The sequence below is a fragment of the Bos javanicus genome, chromosome 3, assembly GCF_032452875.1.
Source record: "Bos javanicus breed banteng chromosome 3, ARS-OSU_banteng_1.0, whole genome shotgun sequence".
NCBI lineage: Eukaryota > Metazoa > Chordata > Mammalia > Artiodactyla > Bovidae > Bos > Bos javanicus.
In genome coordinates this window covers 42,058,050-42,083,442 of record NC_083870.1, presented here as the reverse complement: position 1 = coordinate 42,083,442, position 25,393 = coordinate 42,058,050, and positions in this window count along the sequence as shown.

The following is a 25,393-nucleotide window of genomic DNA, read 5'->3' as shown; positions in this document are numbered from 1 at the left end:
TCAGGTGGCCAAAGTACTGGAGTTTCACCTTGAACATCAGTCCTTCCAAAGAACACCAAGGGCTGATCTCCTTTAGAATGGACTGGTTGGATCTCCTTGCAGTCCAAGGAACTCTCAAGAGTCTTCTCCAACACCATAGTTCAAAAGCATCAATTCTCCAGTGCTCAGCTTTCTTCACAGTCCAACTCTTACATTGATACATGACCACTGGAAAAACCATAGCCTTGACTAGACAGATCTTTGTTGGCAAAGTAATGTCTCTGCTTTTGAATATGCTATCTAGGTTGGTCATAACTTTTCTTCCAAGGAGTAAGCATCTTTACAGATACATAATAGGATTACCATTTTAACATAGCAAAGATAGCTCTTTATTTTTTAATCTTCCAATTCTTCTTTAGTTTCTTTTTTTTAAAATTTTATTTTATTTTTAAACTTTACAAAATTGTATTAGTTTTGCCAAATATCAAAATGAATCCACCACAGGTATACATGTGTTCCCCAATCTGAGCCCTCCTCCTTCCTCCCTCCCTATATCATCCCTCTGGGTCGTCCCAGTGCGCTAGCCCCAAGCATCCAGTATCCTGCATCGAACCTGGACTGGCAACTCGTTTCATACATGACATTATACATGTTTCAATGCCATTCTCCCAAATCTTCCCACCCTCTCCCTCTCCCACAGAGTCCATAAGACTGTTCTATACATTAGTGTCTCTTTTGCTGTCTCATACACAGGGTTATTGTTACCATCTTTCTAAACTCCATATATATGTGTTAGTATACTGTATTGGTGTTTTTCTTTCTGGCTTACTTCACTCTGTATAATAGGCTCCAGTTTCATCCACCTCATTAGAACTGATTCAAATGTATTCTTTTTAATGGCTGAGTAATACTCCATTGTGTATATGTACCATAGCTTTCTTATCCATTTGTCTGCTGATGGACATCTAGGTTGCTTCCATGTCCTGGCTATTATAAACAGTGCTGCGATGAACATTGGGGTACACGTGTCTCTTTCCCTTCTGGTTTTCTCAGTGTGTATGCCCAGCAGTGGGATTGCTGGATCATAGGGCAGTTCTATTTCCAGTTTTTTAAGGAATCTCCACACTGTTTTCCATAGTGGCTGTACTAGTTTGCATTCCCACCAACAGTGTAAGAGGGTTCCCTTTTCTCCACACCCTCTCCAGCATTTATTATTTGTAGACTTTTGGATCGCAGCCATTCTGACTGGTGTGAAATGGTACCTCGTTGTGGTTTTGATTTGCATTTCTCTGATAATGAGTGATGTTGAGCATCTTTTCATGTGTTTGTTAGCCATCTGTATGTCTTCTTTGGAGAAATGTCTATTTAGTTCTTTGGCCCATTTTTTGATTGGGTCATTTATTTTTCTGGAGTTGAGCTGTAGGAGTTGCGTGTATATTTTTGAGATTAGTTGTTTTTCAGTTGCTTCATTTGCAATTATTTTCTCCCATTCTGAAGGCTGTCTTTTCACCTTGCTAATAGTTTCCTTTGATGTGCAGAAGCTTTTAAGGTTAATTAGGTCCCATTTGTTTATTTTTGCTTTTATTTCCAATATTCTGGGAGATGGGTGATAGAGGATCCTGCTGTGATGTATGTCAGAGAGTGTTTTGCCTATGTTCTCCTCTGGGTCTTATCTTTATCATCCCACTCAAGCCAAAAACCTAATTCACAAGTATATTGCTAGCTCTACTTCCAAAATGCACTATGAATGTGATCATATACATTCTGACAATTCTTACAGGTATAGTCTGACCCATTCTCATGTCTTATTTGCTCAAATTCAGTTGCCTCTTAATTGATTTCCCTGTTTTCATTCTTAATCTATAGTCAGGTCTCTTTACAGTAGCTTGAACAGTTTTTTAAGTCTAATCTAATGACATCATTACTTTGCTTAGACTCCTCTAATGGCTTTCCATGTCAGTGGGGAAAAAAAAATTCCAAACTTCTTACCTTATTTTCTAAAACCCTCTCTGATCTGTCCAGAGCTATCTTCCCATATCTGACCACTTTCCTTTGTTTTTTTTCTCTATTCTCTTTTTCTTGTTCAGTTTCTCAGTCATGTCTGACTCTTTGCAACCTCATGGACTGCAGCACACCAGGCTTCCCTGTCCTTCACCATCTCCCAGAGCTTGACGAAACTCATGTCCATTGAGTTGGTGTTTCCATTCAACCATCTCATCCTTGGCCATCCCCATCTCCTCCTGCTTTCAATCTTTCCCAGCATCAAGGTCCTTTCCAATGAGTCGGCTCTTCACATCAGATAGTGAAAGTACCGGAGCTTCAGCTTCAGCATCAGTTCCTTCAATGAATATTCATTTACTCCAAGTTCCCCTCTGTCTTTGAGCCTCTGAACTTGCTGTTCCTACTTCCTGGAATTTGCTTTACTATGTATTTCATAGTTGGTACTTTTTTCAACATTCCAGTCAAATTAAAATGTCATATTTTCAATTTTAACTTTAATTATAATATTTAATAATTACATTTATTTATTATTCATTTTGCCTTAGACAGTTATGTTAATTTCTGATAGTCTTTGTAGCAGTTCTTAGGAACTCATTTTCTACACTTATCATAATAAAAAACAATGTTCTATTTTTTATGAAAACATTTATTTTCATTATAGGTTTTGAGGGTCATCCTTGCTCAAATAGCTTGCTTCTACAGCCCCCAATTCATTCTCTAACATACCACCTTTATTTATTTTCTTTATAGCACTTATTTGTCTTCTAGTTCTTATGTAAAAGCAGTTTATTTACTCATTTCTTACATGGTTAACGTCAGACTTTCTCCATCAGAGTTCAGCATTCCTGAAAGTAGACTCTTGCTTACCTTGTGTTCTGCTGTCTACTCCATGCCCAAGACAGTACCTGGTGCTGAGTGGGTGTTCAATAAGGATGTGCTGAAAGAATGAATGCATCTGAAGTGGAATACTACTGATGAATGCATCAAAATATTGGATCTTGTTCTTAGTTTAAAAATATTGACAAGTACCCATGATATATTTCCAAATCCTTAGAGCCTTTAAATGTGTAAAAATAAGGTACTACAATGGATTAAACTTGTGAAATCTCTTTATTAATGACATTGATCTGGTCATTGACTTAGCTTCTGTATTAGCCAGCAGAAAGGCACTGATGTGAAAATACATGTATCCATTGCCCTGGCAGCTGGCCTTTCACTAAATTAACTTTCCACATGCCATGCTCTAAGTTAGACTGATTTGCAACATATGAAGTTAAATTGTGTCATGAATGGGCTACACTTTTCAGGTTTGCATGTCTGTGATGTACCAAGGAGGTGCTACATACAATGAAAGATTTTCTTTAGGAATGAAAATTTATGTTTTTAAATGAGAAGTGTTCCTTTCATAGAAATATTAAAAAAGTATCCTTTAAGATCAATTTAAGCATTACCGTTTCTGGCAAGCATTCCTTGATCTTTTAGGAAATGCCAGTCACATCTTCTTCTTGGGTATCTAACGGCTGAGAGCGTTGACTGCATTGAAATTTTAATTGCTGATTGAAGAGACTGCTTTTTCCCACTAAACCTTGAGGTCCTTCAAACAGATCTCATACCTTCTTCTTGAATGCAGATCATGATTTTGGCATCTTTAGTCAGTTTGTAAAATAAAGTAAGTTCCAGCAAATGTTTATTGATTTGAATGAAATAACTATCATTTATGATATTTAACATGTATATTGGGTTGAATTGCTACTTAATCATTTTATGTGAATATCTAAGCTTGCCTTCAGAATGTGAAACTTTGGAGGGTAGAAACAATGTATTATTGTTGTTCAGTTGCTCAGTTGTGTCTGATACTTTACCACCCCATAAACTGCAGCATGCCAGGCTTTCCTGTCCATGACCAACTCCGGGAGTTTGCTCAAACTCATGTCCATTGAGTCAGTGATGCCATCCAACCATGTCATCCTCTGTCATCCCCTTCTCCTCCTGTCTTCTATCTTTCCCATCATCAGGGTTTCTCTTATATTTGTCTTAGAGAATAGGACACTACTCTGCATATGGTAGTGATGCTCTCTCCTCCACTAGATTTGGGATCTACCCAGACTACCTCCTCCGGGATTAGGGGAGTTGGTAGCCAACTTTTTACTTACGGTTCTGCATTAAATCTCTATCTTGACTGCTGTCTTGGTCAGTTCAGTTCAATCACTCAGTCGTGTCAAACTCTTTGCGACCCCATAAATTGCAGCACACCAGGCCTCCCTGTCCATCACCAACTCCTGGAGTTCACTCAAACTCATGTCCATTGAGTCGGTGATGCCATCCAGCCATCTCATCCTCAGTCGTCCCCTTCTCCTCCTGCCTCCAATCCCTCCCAGCATCAGAGTCTTTTCCAATGAGTCAGCTCTTCACATGAGGTGGCCAAAGTATTGGAGTTTCAGCTTTAGCATCAGTCCTTCCAAAGAACACCCAGGACTGATCTCCTTTAGAATGGACTGGTTGGATCTCCTTGCAGTCCAAGGGACTCTCAAGAGTCTTCTCCAACACCACAGTTCAAAAGCATCAATTCTTATGCACTCAGCTTTGTCCACAGTCCAACTCTCGCATCCATACATGACCACTGGAAAAACCATAGCCTTGACTAGATGGACCTTTGTTGGCAAAGTAATGTCTCTGCTTTTGAATGTGCTATCTAGGTTGGTCATAACTTTTCTTCCAAGGAGTAAGCGTCTTTTAATTTCATGGCTGCAATCACCATCTGCAGTGACTTTGGAGCCCAAAAAGATAAAGTCTGACACTGTTTCCACTGTTTCCCCATCTATTTCCCATGAAGTGATGGGACCAGATGCCATGATCTTAGTTTTTTGGATGTTGAGCTTTAAGCCAACTTTTTCACTCTCCTCTTTCACTTTCATCAAGAGGCTTTTTAGTTCCTCTTCACTTTCTGCCATAAGGGTGAAGTCGTCTGCATATGTGAGGTTATTGATATTTCTCCTGGCAATCTTAATTCCAGCTTGTGCTTCTTCCAGCCCAGTGTTTCTCATGATGTACTCTGCATAGGGGTTAAATAAGCAGGATGAGAATATATAGCCTTGACCTCAGCTGACTGGAAAATATGAAAACTTCACAAGCTTTTAAGAGGAAGCATAGTTAGTATAGTTTCATGACTTTGGGCATTTTACTTAATCTCATTTTTTAATTGGTACCTAACTCATAGAGTTCTTACAAGGATCACATAAATTAGCATATACAAAGTACATGACATGTTCTGAATGTCTGGTTCATATTAGATTATAAAATTATTAGGTATTATTAATAATAGAAATAATGCTTTTATTCTTACTGCATTATTATTATTACTCTTTTCTGAGGCCTACATCAGAGATCAGTCTTTATCTCCTATTTTCCACTTTGCTTAGGCCACCAGATCTGGGGCCTAAAATGTCAGACTGAGCCAACAGATTCTAGGAGAATGTTCAAACTGGGTAGAGTTTTCATCAATCTATGTTAGACTAATGGAAATATTTCTTTACTCCTCCCACTGAGGGTTCTACACTCAGTCATGAGCAAGCACCTTTAAAAATGACACCTTTGTGTGTTCTTTCCTCTATTTTGATTTTATGTATCAGACATACAATTTGGTTTGGGAGGGCACTAGCTGTGAGTTAGAAGGTTAAAGTAGCACCTAGTCAATAAATAAAAACACTCACTGAGGGAAATACATTTTATTTGTGTTGATGTTTTCCCTTACAGAAGGAAATCCAGTGGAATGAGCTGGCTCTTCAGGAATAAATCAATAGAAAGAAGGTGCAACTTATGAGAAAAGCAAGTAATGGATTGGGAGCTGTGGTAAGCAGGTTCCTGAACCTGAGGTAAGAAATCTTCTTAGCTACCTTGGGTGTAAGTCTCCAAAATATATAAGAGCTAAACTAACTGATTTGAAAACCCAAGAAGTAAGTTTTTAATCACACAAGAGTAGATTAGGAAATGGCAATGGGGATTTCAAAAATTTTGAAAATTTTAAATAAATTCTACCAAGATCTTAGGGAGCACAAAATAAAGTGTTTTTCAGGTATTCTTTCTTACAGTTAAAGTTAATAGTTCTGTGATTATTTTAGTCCTTACTGAGGAAGCAGACAGTGCAACTTTCTTTTCTTTTTTTTACTTTCCTTTCTTTTCAATTTTACTGTTTTCTCAGAGAATTTCTATACATCAGTTCAGTTCAATCACTCAGTCATGTCCAACTCTTTGTGACCCCATGGACTACAGCATGCCAGGCTTCCTGTCCATTACCAACTCCTGGAGCTTCGTCAAACTCATGTTCATTGAGCTGGTGATGCCATTCAACCATCTCATCCTCTGTCATCCCCATCTCCTCCCACCTTCAATCATTCCCAGCATCAGGGTCTTTTCCAATGAGTCAGTTCTTTGCATCAGGTGGCCAAAGTATTGGAGTTTCAGCTTCAGCATCAGTCCTTCCAATGAATATTCAGGACTGATTTCCTTTAGGATGGGCTGGTTGGATCTCCTTGTAGTCCAAGGGACTCTCAAGAGTCTTCTCCAACACCACAGTTCAAAAGCATCAGTTGTTCAGCGCTCATTTCTTTATAGCCCAACTCTCACATCCATACATGACTACTGGAAAAATAATAGCTTTGACTAGATGGACCTTTGTTGGCAAAGTAATGTCTCTGATTTTAAAACGCTTTCTAGTTTAGTTATAGCTGTTCTTCCAAGGAGCAAGCATCTTTTAATTTCTGTACATAAGCCTTTACAATCCATTGATTATTCAATTCTTATTGGAGTGAATCAGTATATTCAACATATTGTGGCAGTTTGATATCTGGTTCCTCTGCCTTTTCTAAATCCAGCTTGGACAACTGGAAGTTCACAGTTCACATACTGTTGAAGTCTGGCTTGGAGAATTTTGAGCATTACTTTGCTAGTGTGTGAGATGAGTGCAATTGTGCATTAGTCTGAGCATTCTTTGGTATTGTCTTTCTTTGAGATTGCAATGAAAACTGACCTTTTCCAGTCCTGTGGCCACTGCTGAATTTTCCAAATTTGCTGGCATATTAAGTGCAGCACTTTCACAGCATCATCTTTTAGGATCTGAAACAGCTCAACTGGAGTTCCATCACCTCCACTAGCTTTGTTCATAGTGATGCTTTCTAAGGCCCACTTGACTTCACATTCCAGGATGTCTTGCTCTAGGTGAGTAATCACACCATCATGATTATCTGGGTCATGAGGATTTTTTATTTATAATTCTTCTGTGTTTTTTGCCACCTATTCTTACATTATCATGTTAGTTTCATTATTAATTAGTCCATGTTTTCTGAAATTTAAAGTTTATACTTTTATATATAAGGCTTTTATATTTACATAACATTAACATTTATTTGAGAATGTGGGAGAGAGTTTTGGGTGTCAGAGGACCTATCTAAACACACTGTTTAGACTGAGCTTATTGTACTCTTAAGTATATGCATACAGTCCTGTGAGACTAATATCAGTGGTAATTTTACTCCAGGTAAGTAAAATAAAGCTCAGAGAAGTGAATGATTTGGCTGAGGCCAACCAGGTAATAAGTTGCAGAGTTAAAATTAGAACCCAGCTCTTTTGATACTTAATCCAGTACTTTTGTTACTACATCATGTCGTCTGTGAGGTAAGACTAGTCCCAGAGTTGGTGATGACTCTTGGTGCACAGCAGGAAGGTGCTGTAGGGAGGAACTAGTGCATACAGCTCCCTTTCAATGTTTAATTGGCTCTTTCTTCAGTGTTTAGTGTTTTTTTTTTTAATTTTAATTTTTTAAATTATGAAAGAATAGCACATTTACAGGAGAGTTGGAAAATACAGAACAAGGTTACAAATAGTTCCACTATATATTACATTTTTAAAGTAGATAATTAAGATTTTTAATTAGAATTTCAATATCAAACTCTCAAAACTAATAGAATGGATATTCAGAGAAGTAAAGAATATAGAAGACCTGAAAATCACTGTGAACCAATTCAACATAATTAAGATCTATAAACTTTCAACAGGAGTAGGATACAAATTCTATTCAAGTTCCCATAGATTGTAAACTAGGAGACACTGGAAGATCTCTAGGGACATAAGAAAAGGTACAAAAATTTCAAGGTCTAAAAGTATTAAAATCATACAGAGTCTGTTCCATTATCACTGTGGAATTATATTAGAAATCAATATCAAAAGATATTTGAAAATAACCCACATATTTTCAAGTGCAATGTGATATTTACTAAGAGATCTTTGATTTAGCCACCTAAAGCCTCAATAAAGTTGGACTGAAAAAAACACAGAGAGAGATTGCAGAGAAGAAAACATTTAAATGAGAAACTAGTATCAAAATGAGGTATTAATATTAAATATACTATAAATAAAGTCCCATGTATTTGGAAATTAAATGTCCATTTTTAAATGATAGGTGTTTCTAAGAAGCATAACAAGGAAAATTAGAAAATATTTGTAACAGAATAAAAATGAAAAGAGAATTACCGGAATTTGTTTCAGGTACCTGAGGCTGATGAACGCAACCAAATACAATATGCAATCTTGAATAAGGTATGAAAGCAAATAGTGGACACTAGAATAAAATTTTGTGAAATTTGAACTAAGTCGGTACTTTAGTTAATATTATATCACTTGTTAATTTCCTGTTTTTTTTTTTTTTTAACAACATAGTGTTGTTTTATATCCTCAGAACTGGATTAGAAGTTTTAAGGCTCATTCAAAAAATGATTTTTAAAAAATCACTAAGATCATATATTTTCTAGACTTTTTAGCAGTAATGCTCGATGCCAAAATACATGGAACTATATGAAAGTTTTGAGTGAATATAAATTAGAAATCTAGCATTCTATTCATACTAAGTTAAACAAGTAGAATCAAAAATTTCATAATTTTTTTAGCTAGTCAAAATGCATAAGTTTTCTAAAATATATGTATTGTATTATACATATTACTTGTGTGTACACACACAGAGAGAAGTTTTTCTACTATGTTTGATAAAGGCTTGAGAAAAAACAACAGTGACAACAACAAAAAGAGACCGAGGAATTGGAAAACAAACTAAACGGAATGAGAAAACTGAATACAAAACAGAAAAGGTGAAACACACTAGGTAAAAGCAAAAGAGCATCATATAGGCTGGTTATTTTTAAACATGGCTACTCATTCAAAACACATCTGGAGTTTTAGAGAAGAATAGCAATACCTGTGCATTTGTGTTTTTCACAAAGTTGCAAGATAATTCCATTATGCATCTGGATTTTGAAAAGTGATTATTATAAATTTTTCTATTAAATGGTAGTTTTAGTGATATAGAATTCTGTTAGAGATTTCTGTTGACCAGAATTCTCAAATAGATTTTTCTGTTGACCAATCAGGATACAACGGTTCGGTTCAGTTCAGTTCAGTCGCTCAGTCATGTCCGACTCTTTGCGACCCCATGAATCGCAGCACGCCAGGCCTCCCTGTCCATCACCATCTCCCGGAGTTCACTCAAACTCACGTCCTTTGAGTCGGTGATGCCATCCAGCCATCTCATCCTCTGTCATCCCCTTTTTTTCCTGCCCCCAAATCCTCCCAGCATCAGAGTCTTTTCCAATGAGTCAACTCGTTGCATGAGGTGGCCAAAGTACTGGAGTTTCAGCTTTAGCATCATTCCTTCCAAAGAACACCCAGGGCTGATCTCCTTCAGAATGGACTGGTTGGATCTCCTTGCAGTCCAAGGGACTCTCAAGAGTCTTCTCCAACACCACAGTTCAAAAGCATCAATTCTTCGGCACTCAGCTTTCTTCACAGTCCAACTCTCGCATCCATACATGACCACTGGAAAAACCATAGCCTTGACTAAATGGACCTTTGTTGGCAAAGTAATGTCTCTGCTTTTGAATATGCTATCTAGGTTGGTCATAACTTTCCTTCTAAGGAGAAAGTGTCTTTTAATTTCATGGCTGCAATCACCATCTGCAGTGACTTTGGAGCCCAAAAAGATAAAGTCTGACACTGTTTCCACTGTTTCCCCATCTATTTCCCATGAAGTGATGGGACCAGATGACATGACCTTAGTTTTCTGAATGTTGAGCTTTAAGCCAACTTTTTCACTCTTTCACTTTCATCAAGAGGCTTTTTAGTTCCTCTTCACTTTCTGCCATAAGGGTGAGGTCATCTGCATATGTGAGGTTATTAAAATTTCTCCCGGCAATGTTGATTCCAGCTTGTGCTTCTTCCAGCCCAGCGTTTCTCATGGTGTACTCTGCATATAAATTAAATAAGCAGGGTGACAATATACAGTCTTGACGTGATTAAAAGAATAATAGTTATATAATCACAATAGTAAAGATGTTTATCAGCTTTCACAACCAATAGCCAGACAAAAAATAAAAGATAATAACAATTGCAAGCCCTAATGGAAACATGATTAATCTAACAATATAAAATAATTACATATAATTTAGGGGAGTTAAGTAGAGTGATATGCTAAGTGGAAGTGTATACAAGCTCATGTTCTTATCTGCTCAGCCAGTGTTTACTTTCTTGATCCAACAAAATACATTTCATAATTCACTGGAAACTCATTTGAGTGGAGACCTTGTGGAATCTCTTTTTGTCTGTTTCCAGCCAGGCTTGCTGTTGCTCTGTCAGGCCAGGGCACCCCTTCTGTTTCTTCTTTTTTCAGAATATGTGAAGTCTTTCTAGACCGTAGATCCTGGATTGCTTTAGTTATTTCAGAAGGTTACAGTGTCATTGAAGGATTCTTAAAATGTAACTTTACATTTATATTCTGGGAAGAAAATTAAAAGAGAAAAATAGCAGTATCTTCTAAGGTTCTTGTTTACCATATGAGGGGGGTTTCCATCTATTTACTTACCAACATGCCTTATTTACTCTGTTTTTCAGCTTTGCTGCTCACATGCCTCTTTCTAACGTGTAGAAGGGAGCTTTAAATTCCTGTATGTAGTCATACTTCAAGGGAAAAAATGCTCTTTTTATCTGGGATAAACTACAAGCTTATTTCCCTAGGCTTATCTTATTAATATTTGATGGCATTTACCTTCAAAGTGACTTTGCACAGTTGCCCAGGAGTGTTTGCACAAAGGAGGCTTTCTAATGCAAATCTGACTGTATTGAAAGTTTAAAAAAATTTGACCCAAATGAGACTGCCCTCAAAGTCAAATATTAGCCATCAAAGCACTTATTCATTTTTTCATGCATTGATTTGTTTTTTAATTAAGTGTACGTGATAACTGATTAAACAAATATTTTCCAAACACCCTATGGTGGTTATTAGCACTGCTAAGAGCTTATAATTCAGTAGGGGGTGGTGAGATGTGGTAAAAACACCACAAAATTTTAAAAGATTGTGCTGTTGATAGAAATGCATTATAAAAAGGAAGGAAGAGTGTACCCACCAGCCAGTCTCTGGGGTGGGGGTGGGGGGAGGTTGCCATACACTGCTTCTTAAATGAATCAAAATTACAATTAAGTATTAACATACAGGACTATCTTCCAGACTTGTATTCTGCAGGAAAGGAGGCACCTCATGCACTTCAGTAGAGAGATGAATTAAGCTATGGTGAATGGTAGCAGCAGCAAAAGGAAGGTGGATTTTGTCATTCTTTAATGAGCTTTGGACTATTAAAAAAAAAGAAGAAATTTCAAATTCGAAATACAGCATTTGAAATGCTGTACTGGTCACGATTTTTGTCTAATGAAAAGTAAGGATTTTTTAAAGGGTTATAGGATTTGTATAGGAGAAAAAAATATTCAAGATCTCTGAAGGGATTTCAATGTTTTCCCAAGGGAATAAAACATTAAGATTCTTTTTGTCAGTTGAGATGATCATTTTTAGAGTATGGGGCTCTAAAGTCCCAAACTTTTAGAGTATGAAGTTCTATTAGTGATTGAAAGACTGATTGCCTTGCCACTGTGGCCCAGCAATGACAATATAAAAGTAAGGAGTTGATGAATGAAATTGGTGAGAACGACATGCTCTTGGAAGACAGGAAACAGCAGAGAAGGCAAATGCAGGAGTTGTGGATTAATTGTACTGGAAAAATGAATAAGCTATGAAAAAGTGAAGATGAGGAAGATGGTTTTCTAAGAGAAAGTAATTCCTATACTGAAAAACATTTATTGACCCGTTATTGTGAGAAAAATGTACAAAATTATGGAGAGGATATGAAGGATTATAAGCTTACAATTTAATAAGGTATAAATCCTATATACGAAAAGGAGAGATAATAATTAAAGATCATTTTAATGATAACTAAAAAAGTTCATAAGGGGATTTCTGTATAAAGATGTGTAAGATTGTCATTTTAAAGACCTAAATATTCAAATGGCCATTGTCAGCTTCTTTCTAACAATCCTTTTAAAGGTGATTATTTTTCTTGCAAAGGAAGTTTGGTTATATAATAAATCACATTCTTAATTTTTTTTGGCTTAGTCATTTTTGCTTCATGACATTAAAAGTCCTGAAAACTAGAGTAAATTTAATAATTTAGTTTAACTTGGAGATTTGGTAAGTATATCATATTATCTAGTCGTCACATTCTTAAATTTAATCATTAGATGTAGTTATGAGATTCCTTGATTTCTCTCTCTTTTTTTTTTAATTCATCCACATCTTACAAATCCCATAGTTTTTATTTCCCATAGAACCCTGTACTGCTCCACTTCACTTCATTTCAAACTTTTAGCCTAAGCTACCATCATCATCCATCTCCCCTGGACTATTATTAATATAATAGCTTCCTACTAATAACTTACATTCTAATCTTGAGCCCTAAATCCAGCCATTCATATAAGTCACTGACCTTTCTGAAAGGGATATTGTGTAGCGTCATTCCTCATCTGAAACTCCTCAAGGGCTTCTCAAACTAACAATTGCTCACAGAGCTCTCTGACCTCATCACCTACCACTCCCCTTCCTTCTCCCCACACTCCAGCCACATTAGGTATCCATCTACTTTTCTTGAATTTCAAACACACTTCCTCTCAGAAAATTTTCACATCAGTTCCCTCTGCTCAGAATGCTGATCTCCCAGGTTTTCATGTCTGGTAACTGTCATTCAGATCTCAGCTACAACTCGTCTCCTCACAGGGGATTTTCCCTGTATGTGTTAGTTACTCAATCATGTATGACTCTTTGCAACCACATGGACTGTAGCCCACCAGGCTCCTCTATCTATGGGATTCTCCAGGTAAGAATAGTGGAGTGGGTTGCCATTCCCTTCTCCAGGGGATCTTCCTGATCCAGCGATCGAACCTGGGTCTCCTGCATTGTAGGCAGATTCTTTACCATCTGAGCCACCAGAGAAACTGGATTTCCCTGATCTGTTCATGTTCTAATACAGTATATTTTGCATTTTACTCATATTTCATTATCTCTTTCTGAAATTATCTCATTCATTTGCTTACTTTATTATCTTTGTCTCCAATTAGAACATGAGTTCTTTCTCTTTCTTCATGGCTTTATCTCTAGAACTTAGAACAATATTTCTGTCTTGTGAACACCATCATCAGTGAATGCTGAGTTACAGTTCAGGTATTTTCTCCCTACCCATCTTCTACACATGGAGGAAAATTTACAGTTGTGTCTTGATTTCTAAGGGTTAATAAGGAGAGTTAGTTTCACCAGAATTACAGTTTAACACACTCCTAAACTTGCCATGGAGTAAAACGTCTGTTACAGTCTTGTGGAAATCTGAGTTTATGTTTCTGAAATTCAGTGTCCATAAGATGGAACTCATCCATTGGTGGTAAATTTAAAATAGCCTTCCAAAGCAATAAGAAAACAGGAAATGCAAGAGACAGTTCCTAATAAGTTGTAAATGTTTCTAATACAATGTGCTCAGATACTCAGTCCTGTCCAGACTCTTTGTGATCCCATAGACTATAGACTGCCAGGCCCCTCTGTCCATGTAATTCTCCCTGCAAGATTACTGGCATGGGTCGCCATGCCCTCCTCACTAGTGCCAGCTTGTAAGTGAGTTAAAATGGCAGAGTAGAAGGATGTGCACTCAGTGAGTGCACTCATCTTCTCCTGCAAGAACTCCAAAATTGCAACTCACTGCTGAACACCATCGACAGGAGAATGTTAAATCCCACCAAATAAAGATACCCCATGGCCAAGAGCAAAGGCAAATCCCCAACAACATGGTAGGAGAGGGGAAATTTCATGTAGTATCAAACCCATATCTTCCAGAGATGCTCAGAGGGCTCAAACAAAACCTTGTGCATACCAGGACTCAGAGACAACACAGAGACTGAGCCAGACCTGTCTTTGAGTGTTTGAATGTCTCCAGCAGCAGAGACAAGGGTCAGCAGTGGCCTGCCATGGGTCAGGGGCTCTGACTGCAGCAGATGTGGGAAGCACAGCATGTGGCACAAGTCCTCTTAAAGGAGCTCACCATTAGCCCCAACACAGAGCCACGGAGCTGACAACCCACAAACTGGAGGAAAATATACCAAAGAGGTTCTTGCACTGTTACGAAAGTTCTAGGACCCACAACAAATTTTCCAACCCGGGGATCCAGCAAAAGGACTGAGAACCCACAGGGAATTTCAATTTGGAGGCGAGTGGGATTTGACTACAGAACTTCCACAAGATTTGAGAAATAGATTCCTGGTGGGGACAAACAAAACCTTGTGCACACCAGGACCCAGGAGAAAGGAGTAGCGACCCCACAAGAGACTGAGCCAGACTTGCTTGTGAGTGTCCAGAAGTCTCTGGTGGAGGCATGAGTTGACAGTGGCCTGCTATGGGCACTGAATACAATGGTGCTGCCATATGTCCTTTTGAAGGAGGTCACCATTACTGCCATTACCTCTACCATAGTTTGGCCTCAGGCCAAACAACAGGGTAGGAACACAGCCTTGCCAATGGGAAAAAAATTGGATTAAAGATTTACTGAGTATGGCCACACCCACCAGAACAAGACCCAGATTCCTCCACAGCCAGTCCCTCCCATGAGGAAGCCTCCATAAACCTCTTATCCTTATCCTTCAGAGGGCAGACAGAATGAAAACCACAATCACAGAAAACTAATCAAACTGATCACATGGATCATAGCCTTGTCTACTCAGTGAAACTATGAGCCATGCCATGTAGGGCCCACAAGGAAGGATGGGTCATGGTGGAGAGTTCTGACAAAACGTAATCCACTAGAGAAAGGAATAGCAAACCACTTAATTATTCTTGCCTGAAGATGAACTCCCCAGGTCAGTAGGTGACCATCATGCTACTGGAGAAGAGTGGAGAAATAACTCCAGAAAGAAAAAGAGACAAAGCCAAAGCAAAAACAGTGCCTGGTTGTGGATGTGAGTTGTGATGGAAGTAAAGTCCAATGCTGTAAAGAACAATATTGCATAGGAACCTGGAATGTTAGGTCCATGAGTCAAGATAAATTGGAAGTGGTCAAACAGGAGATGGCAAGAGTAAACATCAGCATTTTAGGAAGCAGTGAACTAAGATCATGGCATCTGGTCCCATCACTTCATGGCAAATAGATGGGGAAACCATAGAAATGGTGACATACTTTATTTTGGGGGACTCCAAAATCACTGCAGATGGTGACTGCAGCCATAAAATTAAAAGACACTTGCTCCTTGGAAGAAAAGTTATGACCAACCTAGATAGCATATTAAAAAGCAGAGACATTACTTTGCCAACAAAGGTCCATCTAGTCAAAGCTATGTTTTTTTCAGTAGTCACGTATGGATGTGAGAGTTGGACTATAAAGAAAGCTGAGCGCTGAAGAATTGGTGCTTTTGAACTGTGGTGTTGGAGAAGACTCTTGAGAGTCCCTTGGATTGCAAGGAGATCCAGCCAGTCCATCCTAAAGGGGGTAAGTCCTGAATATTCATTGCAAGGACTGATGCTGAAGCTGAAACTCCAATACTTTGGCCATCTGATGTGAAAACTGACTGATTTGAAAAGACCCTAATGCTGGGAAAGATTGAAGGTGGGAAGAAAAGGGGCTGACAGAGGATGAGATGGTTGGATGGCATTACCAACTCAATGGACATGAGTTTGAGTAAGCTCTTGGAGTTGGTGATGGACAGGGAGGCCTGGCATGCAGCAGTCCATGGTATCACAAAGAGACGGACACGACTGAGTGACCGAACAGAACTGAACTAAAATGGACTCGAATGGGCAAATTTAACTCAGATGACCATTATAGCTACTACTGTGGGCAAATATCCTTTAGAAGAAATGGAATAGCTCTCATAGTAAACAAAAGAGTCCAAAAACTAACACCAAAAGAGATGCCCTTTTCATCATAGGGAATTAAGTTAGTCGCTCAGTCGTGCCAGACTCTTTGTAACCCCATGGACTGCAGCCCACCAGGCTCCTCTGTCCGTGGGATTTTTCAGGCAAGGATACCAGGGTGGGTTGCCATTTCCTTCTCCAGGGGATCTTCCTGACCCAGAGGTAGAACCTGGGTCTTTGCACTGCAGGCAGATTCATTACCAACTGAGCTACAAGGGAAGCCCTCATCACAGGGAACTGAAATGCAAAAGTAGGAAGTCGAGAGATACCTGGAATAAGAGGCAAGTTTGGCCTTGGAGTACAGAATGAAGCAGGGCAAAAACTAACAGAGTTTTGCCAAGAGAATGCACTGGTCATAGCAAACACCCTCTTCCAACAACACAAGAGAAGACTCTACCCATGGACATCACCAGATGGTCAATACAAAATCTGATTGATTATATTCTTTGTAGCTGAAGATGGAGAAGCTATATCCAGTCTGCAAAAACAAGACAAGGAGTTGACTATGGCTTGGATCATAAAGCTTATTCCCAAGTTCAGACTTAAACTGAAGAAAGTAGGGAAAAGCACTAGACCATTCAGGTATGACCTAAATCAAATCCCTTACGATTATACAGTGGAAGTGACAAATAGAATCAAGGGATTAAATCTGATAGACAGAGTGCCTAGAGAACTATGGATAGAGGTTCATGACAGTGATCATGAGAAGAGGTGCATGACAAGAGACAGTGATCAAAACCATCCCCAAGAAAAAGAAATGCAAAAAGCAAAATGGTTGTCTTAGGAGGCCTTACTAATAGCTGAGATAAGAAGGGAAGAGAAAGGCAAAGGAGAAAAGGAAGGATATACCCATCTGAATGCAGAGTTCCAAAAAATAGCAAGGAGAGATAAGAAAGCCTTCCTCACTAATCAATGCAAAGATATAGAGGAAAATAATAGAATGGAAAAGACTAGAGATCTCTTCAAGAAAATTACCAAGGGAACATTTCATGCAAAGATGGGCATACTAAAGGACAGAAACGGTATGGACCTAACAGAAGCAGAAGATATTAAGAAGAGGTGGCAAGAATACATAGAAGAACTATACAAAAAAGATTGTAATGACTCAGATAACCACGATGGTGTGATCACTCACCTAGAGCCAGACAACCTGGAATGTAAAGTCAAGTGGGCCTTAGGAACCATCTAGTGGAGGTGATGGAATTCCAGTGGAGGTGATGAAATTCCAGGTGAGCTATGCTAAAAGATAATGCTGTTAAAGTGTTGTACTCAAAATGCCAGCAAAATTGGAAAACTCAGCCATGGGCACAGGACTGGAAAAGGTCAGTTTTCACTTAAATCCCAAAGAAGGGCAATGTCAAAGAATGTTCAAACAACCTCACAATTGCACAAATCTCACATGCTAGCAAAAATAATGCTCAAAATTATCCAAGCCAGACTTCAACAGTAGGTGAACTGAGAACTTTCACATGTCCAAGCTGGATTTAGAAAAGGCAGAGGAACCAGAGATCAAATTTCCAAGATCTGTTGGATCATCGAAAAAGCAAGAGAGTTCCAGAAAAACATCTACTTCTGCTCTGTTGACTACGCCAAAGCCTTTGACTGTGTGGATCACAACGAACTATGGAAAATTCTTCAAGAGATGGGAATACCATACCTCCTTACTACCTTGTGAGAAATCTGTATGCAGGTCAAGAAGCAACAGTTAGAATTGGACATGGAACGATGGGCTGGTTCCAAATTGGGAAAGGAGTATGTCAAGGCTGTATATCGGGACCCTGCTTATTTAACTTATACACAGAGTACATCATGTGAAGTGCTAGGCTGGATGAAGCACAAGCTGGAATCAAGATTGCTGGGAGAAATATCAATAACCTCAGGTATGCAGATGACACCACCCTAATGGAAGAAAGCAAAGAGGAACTAAAGAGCTTCTTCTTCTTCTTTTTTTTTTTTTATTTTTTACTTTAAAATATTGTATTGGTTTTGCCATACATCAACATGAATCCGCCACGGGTGTACATGTGTTCCCCATCCTGAACCCCTCCTCCCACCTCCCTCCCCATCCAATCCCTCTGGGTCATTCCAGTGTACCAGCGCCAAGCATCCTGTATCCTGCATTGAACCTGGACTGGCAATTCGTTTCATATATGATATTATACATATTTCAATGCCATTCTCCCAAATCATCCCCCACTCCCTCTCCCACAGAGTCCAAAAGACTGTTCTATACATCAGTGTCTCTTTTGCTGTCTTGCATAAGGGTTATCGTTACCATCTTTCTAAATTCCATATATATGCGTTAGTATATTGTATTGGTGTTTTTCTTTCTGGCTTACTTCACTCTGTATAATAGGCTCCAGTTTCATCCACCTCATTAGAACTCATTCAAATGTATTCTTTTTAATGGCTGAGTAATACTCCATTGTGTATATGTACCACAGCTTTCTTATCCATTCATCTGCTGATAGACATCTAGGTTGCTTCCATGTCCTGGCTACTATAAACAGTGCTGCAATGAACATTGGGGTACACGTGTCTCTTTCAATTCTGGTTTCCTCGGTGTGTATGCCCAGGAGTGGGATTGCTGGATCATAAGGCAGTTCTATTTCAAGTTTTTTAAGGAGTCTCCACACTGTTCTCCATAGTGGCTGTACTAGTTTGCATTCCCACCAACAGTGTAAGAGGGTTCCCTTTTCTCCACACCCTCTCCAGCATTTATTGCTTGTAGAATTTTGGATAGCAGGCATTCTGACTGATGTGAAATGGTACCTCATTGTGGTTTTGATTTGCATTTCTCTGATAATGAGTTATGTTGAGCATCTTTTCATGTGTTTGTTAGCCATCTGTATGTCTTCTTTAGAGAAATGTCTATTTGGTTCTTTGGCCCATTTTTTGATTGGGTCATTTATTTTTCTGGAGTGAGCTGCAGGAGTTGCTTGTATATTTTTGAGATTAGTTGTTTTTCAGTTGCTTCATTTGCAATTATTTTCTCCCATTCTGAAGGCTGTCTTCACCTTGCTTATAGTTTCCTTTGTTGTGCAGAAGCTTTTAAGTTTAATTAGGTCCCATTTGTTTATTTTTGCTTTTATTTTATGGTAGGTCATAGAAGTTCCTGCTGTGATTTATGTTGGAGAGTGTTTTGCCTATGTTCTCCTCTAGGAGTTTTATAGTTTCTGGTCTTACATTTAGATCTTTAATACATTTTGAGTTTATTTTTGTGCATGGTGTTAGAAAGTGTTCTAGTTTCATTCTTTTACAAGCGGTTGACCAGTTTTCCCAGCACCACTTGTTAAAGAGATCACGTTTTCTCCATTGTATATTCTTGCCTCCTTTGTCAAAGATAAGGTGTCCATAGGTGCGTGAATTTATCTCTGGGCTTTCTATTTTGTTCCATTGATCTATATTTCTGTCTTTGTGCCAGTACCACACTCTCTTGATGACTGTGGCTTTGAGGTCAGGTAGGTTGATTCCTCCAGTTCCATTCTTCTTTCTCAAGATTGCTTTGGCTATCTGAGACTTTTTGTATTTCCATACAAATTGTGAAATTATTTGTTCTAGCTCTGTGAAAAATACCGTTGGTAGCTTGATAGAGATTGCACTGAATCTATAGATTGCTTTGGGTAGTATACTCATTTTCACTATATTGAGTCTTCCAATCCATGAACATGGTATATATTTCTCCATCTATTAGTGTCCTCTTTGATTTCTTTCACCAGTGTTTTATAGTTTTCTATATATAGGTCTTTAGTTTCTTTAGGTAGATATATTCCTAAGTATTTTATTTTTTTCATTACAATGGTGAATGGAATTGTTTCCTTAATTTCTTTTTCTATTTTCTCATTATTAGTGTATAGGAATGCAAGGGATTTCTGTGTGTTGATTTTATATCCTCAACTTTACAATATTCATTGATTAGCTCTAGTAATTTTCTGATGGAGTCTTTAGGGTTTTCTATGTAGAGGATCATGTCAACTGCAAACAGTGAGAGTTTTACTTCTTCTTTTCCAATTTGGATTCCTTTTATTTCTTTTTCTGCTTTGATTGCTGTGGCCAAAACTTCCAAAACTATGTTGAATAGTAGTGGTGAGAGTGGGCACCCTTGTCTTTTCCTGACTTTAGGGGAAATGCTTTCAATTTTTCACCATGGAGAATAAAGTTTGCTGTGGATTTGTCAGATATAGCTTTTATTATGTTGAGGTATGTTCCTTCTATTCCTGCTTTCTGGAGAGTTTTTATCATAAATGGATGTTGAATTTTGTCAAAGTTTTCTCTGCATCTATTGAGATAATCATATGGCTTTTACTTTTCAATTTGTTAATATGGTGCATTACATTAATTGATTTGTGGATATTGAAGAATCCTTGCATCCCTGGGATAAAGCCCACTTGGTCATGGTGTATGATCTTTTTAATGTGTTTTTGGATTCTGATTGCTAGAATTTTGTTAAGGATTTTTGCATCTGTGTTCATCATTGATACTGGCCTGTAGTTTTCCTTTTTTGTGGCATCTTTGTCAGGTTTTGGTATTAGGGTGATGGTGGCCTCATAGAATGAGTATGGAAGTTTACCTTCCTCTGCAATTTTCTGGAAGAGTTTGAGTAAGATAGGTGTTAGCTCTTCTCTAAATTTTTGGTAGAATTCAGCTGTGAAGCCGTCTGGACCTGGGCTTTTGTTTGCTGGAAGATTTCTGATTACAGTTTCAATTTCCGTGCTTGTGATGGGTCTGTTAAGATTTTCTATTTCTTCCTAGTCCAGTTTTGGAAAGTTGTACTTTTCTAAGAATTTGTCCATTTCTTCCAAGTTGTCCATTGTATTGGCATATAGTTGCTGATAGTAGTCTCTTATGATCCTTTGTATTTCTATGTTGTCTGTTGTGATCTCTCCACTTTCATTATTGATTTGATCTTTCTCCCTTTGTTTCTTGATGAGTCTGGCTAATGTTTTGTCAATTTTATTTATCCTTTCAAAGAACCCCCTTTTGGTTTTGTTGAGTTTTGCTATGGTCTCTTTTGTTTCTTTTGCATTTATTTTTGCCCTAAATTTTAAAGATTTCTTTCCTTCTACTAATCCTGGGGTTCTTCATTTCTTCCTTTTCTAGTTGCTTTAGGTGTAGAGTTAGGTTATTTATTTGACTTTTTTCTTGTTTCTTGAGGTATGCCTGTATTGCTATGAACTTTCCCCTTAGGACTGCTTTTACAGTGTCCCACAGGTTTTGGATTGTTGTGTTTTCATTTTCATTCATTTCTATGCATATTTTGATTTCTTTTTTCATTTCTTCTGTGATTTGTTGGTTATTCAGCAGCGTGTTGTTCAGCCTCCATATGTTGGAATTTTTAATAGTTTTTCTTCTGTAATTGAGATCTAATCTTACTGCATTGTGGTCAGAAATGATGCTTGGAATGATTTCAATTTTTTTGAGTTTACCAAGGCTTGGTTTATGGCCCAGGATATGATCTATCCTGGAGAAGGTTCTGTGTGCACTTGAGAAAAAAGGTTAAATTCATTGTTTTGGGGTGAAATGTCCTAATGATATCAATTAGGTCTAACTGGTCTATTGTATGATTTAAAGTTTGTGTTTCCTTGTTAATTTTCTGTTTAGTTGATCTATCCATAGGTGTGAGTGGGGTATTAAAGTCTCCCACTATTATTGTGTTATTGTTAATTTCCCCTTTCATACTTGTTAGCATTTTTCTTACATATTGCAGTGCTCCTATGTTGGGTGCATATATATTTATAATTGTTATATCTTCTTTTTGGATTGGTCCTTTGATCATTATGGAGTGTCCTTCTTTGTCTCTTTTCACAGCCTTTGTTTTAAAGTCTATTTTATCTGATATGAGTATTGCTACTCCTGCTTTCTTTTGGTCTCTATTTGTGTGGAATATCTTTTTCCAGCCCTCACTTTCAGTCTGTATGTGTCCCCTGCTTTGAGCTGGGTCTCTTGTAGACAACATATATAGGGGTTTTGTTTTTGTATCCATTCAGCCAGTCTTTGTCTTTTGGTTGGGGCATTCAACCCATTTACGTTTAAGGTAATTATTGATAAGTATGATCCCGTTGCCATTTACTTTATTGTTTTGAGTTCGAGTTTATACACCCTTTTTGTGTTTCCTGTCTAGAGAATATCCATTAGCATTTGTTGGAGAGCTGGTTTGATGGTGCTGAATTCTCTCAGCTTTTGCTTGTCTGTAAAGCTTTTGATTTCTCCTTCATATTTTAATGAGATCCTTGCTCGGTACAGTAATTTGGGCTGTAGGTTATTTTCTTTCATCACTTTAAGTATGTCTTGCCATTCCCTCCTGGTCTGAAGAGTTTCTATTGAAAGATCAGCTGTTATCCTTATGGGAATCCCCTTGTGTGTTATTTGTTGTTTTTCCCTTGCTGCTTTTAATATTTGTTCTTTGTTAATTTGATTAATATGTGTCTTGGGGTGTTTTGCCTTGGGTTTATCCTGTTTGGGACTCTCTGGGTTTCTTGGACTTGGGTGATTATTTCCTTCCCCATTTTAGGGAAGTTTTCAACTATTATCTCCTCAAGTATTTTCTCATGGTCTTTCTTTTTGTCTTCTTCTGGAACTCCTATGATTTGAATGTTGGGGTGTTTAATATTGTCCTGGAGGTCTCTAAAATTGTCCTCATTTCTTTTAATTAGTTTTTCTTTTTTCCTCTCTGATTCATTTATTTCTACCATTCTATCTTCTACTTCGCTAATCCTATCTTCTGCCTCCATTATTCTACTATTTGTTCCCTCCAGAGTATTTTTGATCTCATTTATTGCATTATTCATTATATATTGACTCTTTTTTATTTCTTCTAGGTCCTTGTTAGACCTTTCTTGCATCTTCTCAATCCTTATCTCCAGGCTATTTATCTGTGATTCCATTTTGATTTCAAGGTTTTGGATCAATTTCACTATCATTATTAGGAATTCTTTATCAGGTAGATTCCCTATAACTTCCTCTTTTGTTTGGTTTGGTGGGCATTCATCCTGTTCCTTTACCTGCTGCGTATTCCTCTGTCTCTTCATCTTGTTTATATTGCTGAGTTTGGGGTGGCCTTTCTGTATTCTGGCAGTTTGTGGAGTTTTCTTTATTGTGGAGTTTCCTCACTGTGGGTGGGGATGTACAGGTGGCTTGTCAAGGTTTCTTGGTTAGGGAAGCTTGTGTAGGTGTTCTGGTGGGTGGAGCTGGATTTCTTGTCTCTGGAGTGCAATGAAGTGTCCAGTAATGAGTTATGAGATGTCAATGGATTTGGAGTAACTTTGGGCAGCCTGTATATTGAAGCTCAGGGCTGTGTTCCTGTGTTGCTGGAGAGTTTGCGTAGTATGTCTTGCTCTGGAACTTGTTGGCCCTTGGGTGGTGCTTGGTTTCAGTGTAGGTATGGAGGCATTTGATGAGCTCCTGTCGATTAATGTTCCCTGGAGTCAGTTTTCTGGTGTTCTCAGGATTTGGACTTAAGCCTCCTGCTTCTGATTTTCAGTCTTAATTTTACAGTAGTCTCAAGACTTCTCCTTCTATACAGCACCATCAATAAAACATCTAGGTTAAAGATGAAAAATTTCTCCACAGTGAGGGACACCCAGAGAAGTTCACAGAGTTACATGGAGAAGAGAAGATGGACGAGGGAGTTAGAGGTGACCCGAATGAGATGAGGTGGAATCAAAAGAGGAGAGAGCAAGCTAGCCAGTAATCACTTCCTTATGTGTGCTCCACCGTTTGGACCACTCGGAGTTGTTTACGGAGTTACACAGAGAAGAGAAGAGGCAGGAAGGGACAGAAGTGGCCAGGAGGATAAAAGGAGGGAATCAAAAGGAGAGAGACAGATCCAGCCAGTAATCAGTTCCCTAAGTGTTCTCCACAATCTGGAACACACAGAGATTCAGAGAGTTGGGTAGAGAAGAGAAGGGGGAGGGAGGAGACAGAGGCGACCTGGTGGAGAAAAAGGAGAGTCCAAAGGGGGAGAGAGCAGTCAAGCCAGTAATCTCGCTCCCAAGTAAAAATGGGTACTGAAGATTTGGTTCTTAAAGGTACAAAATTGATAACAAATACCAAAAAGCAAAGATTAAAAATCTAGAGTAGAGGTTTGATTTTCAAAAATACAATATTAAAGAAAAGAAGAAAAAAAAAGTCACAAAAATTAAAAAAAAATATATATATGTATATGAAGTTTGCTTTAAAAATGGAGTCTTTTTTTTTTTGCAAAGTAATAGTAGGTTATAAAAATGAAAATTAAAGGAGTAATAGAGGACTTAAACATTTTTTTAAAATTAAAAAAATGATTATAAAAATAGTAAAAATATATCTAGGACTTTCTCTGGTGTTGTGGGCAGTGTGGGGTCAGTTCATTTTTGGATAGTTCCTTGGTCCAGCTTATATTTCTCAAGATCTATAGGCTCCTTCCTATGTAGTCGGTACTAACTACAGGGTTTTAATCTATTGCATCTGTCACTTCCAAGGCGGTTCCCTCTGTTTTAGCTTCTTCTGTTTGCTGGTCTCTTCAGTGTCTGATTTCCACCCTGACACAAGGAGGTGGTGGTGGACACGTTTCTAGGCTCACTTGTTCAGTTGCACTGTGGGGAGGGAGGGATGCTACAAACAAATAACACTGGTGTGTGATCTAAGTGTCTCAGCCACACTGGGCCTGCCCCTGCTCATGGAGTGTGTGCCCTCCCTGCCCACACTGCCCAGGCTCTAGGTTGCTCTGCTGGGAACTGTCTGAGGCCGGCCCTGGGCTGCATGCACCTCCCAGGTCTAAGCTGCTCAGGTTCAGGCACTCGGGTAGTCCTCAGAGGCGCAGATTTGGTTGGGCCTGCATTTTGTGCCCTTCCCAGGTCTGAGCAGCTCAGGTGCTGAGGTGTTTGGTGAGCGTGGTCGCTGAGACTTAACACCTCCTTCATCCCTGCCACTCGGTTTTCTGGGTGTACAACCGGCACGCTTTCTCAGTCGGATGTTGACTGTCCAGAACCCCTAGAAATGTTAGTTAGCAAAGAAGCGTGCTTGAAGTTTGGTAGATAATGTCTCTCTGGGGCTGCGATTGCCCCATTCCGGCTCTGGCTGCCTGTCACCGGAGGGGGATGGTCTGCAGCTGGCTAGTTCTGTTCAGTC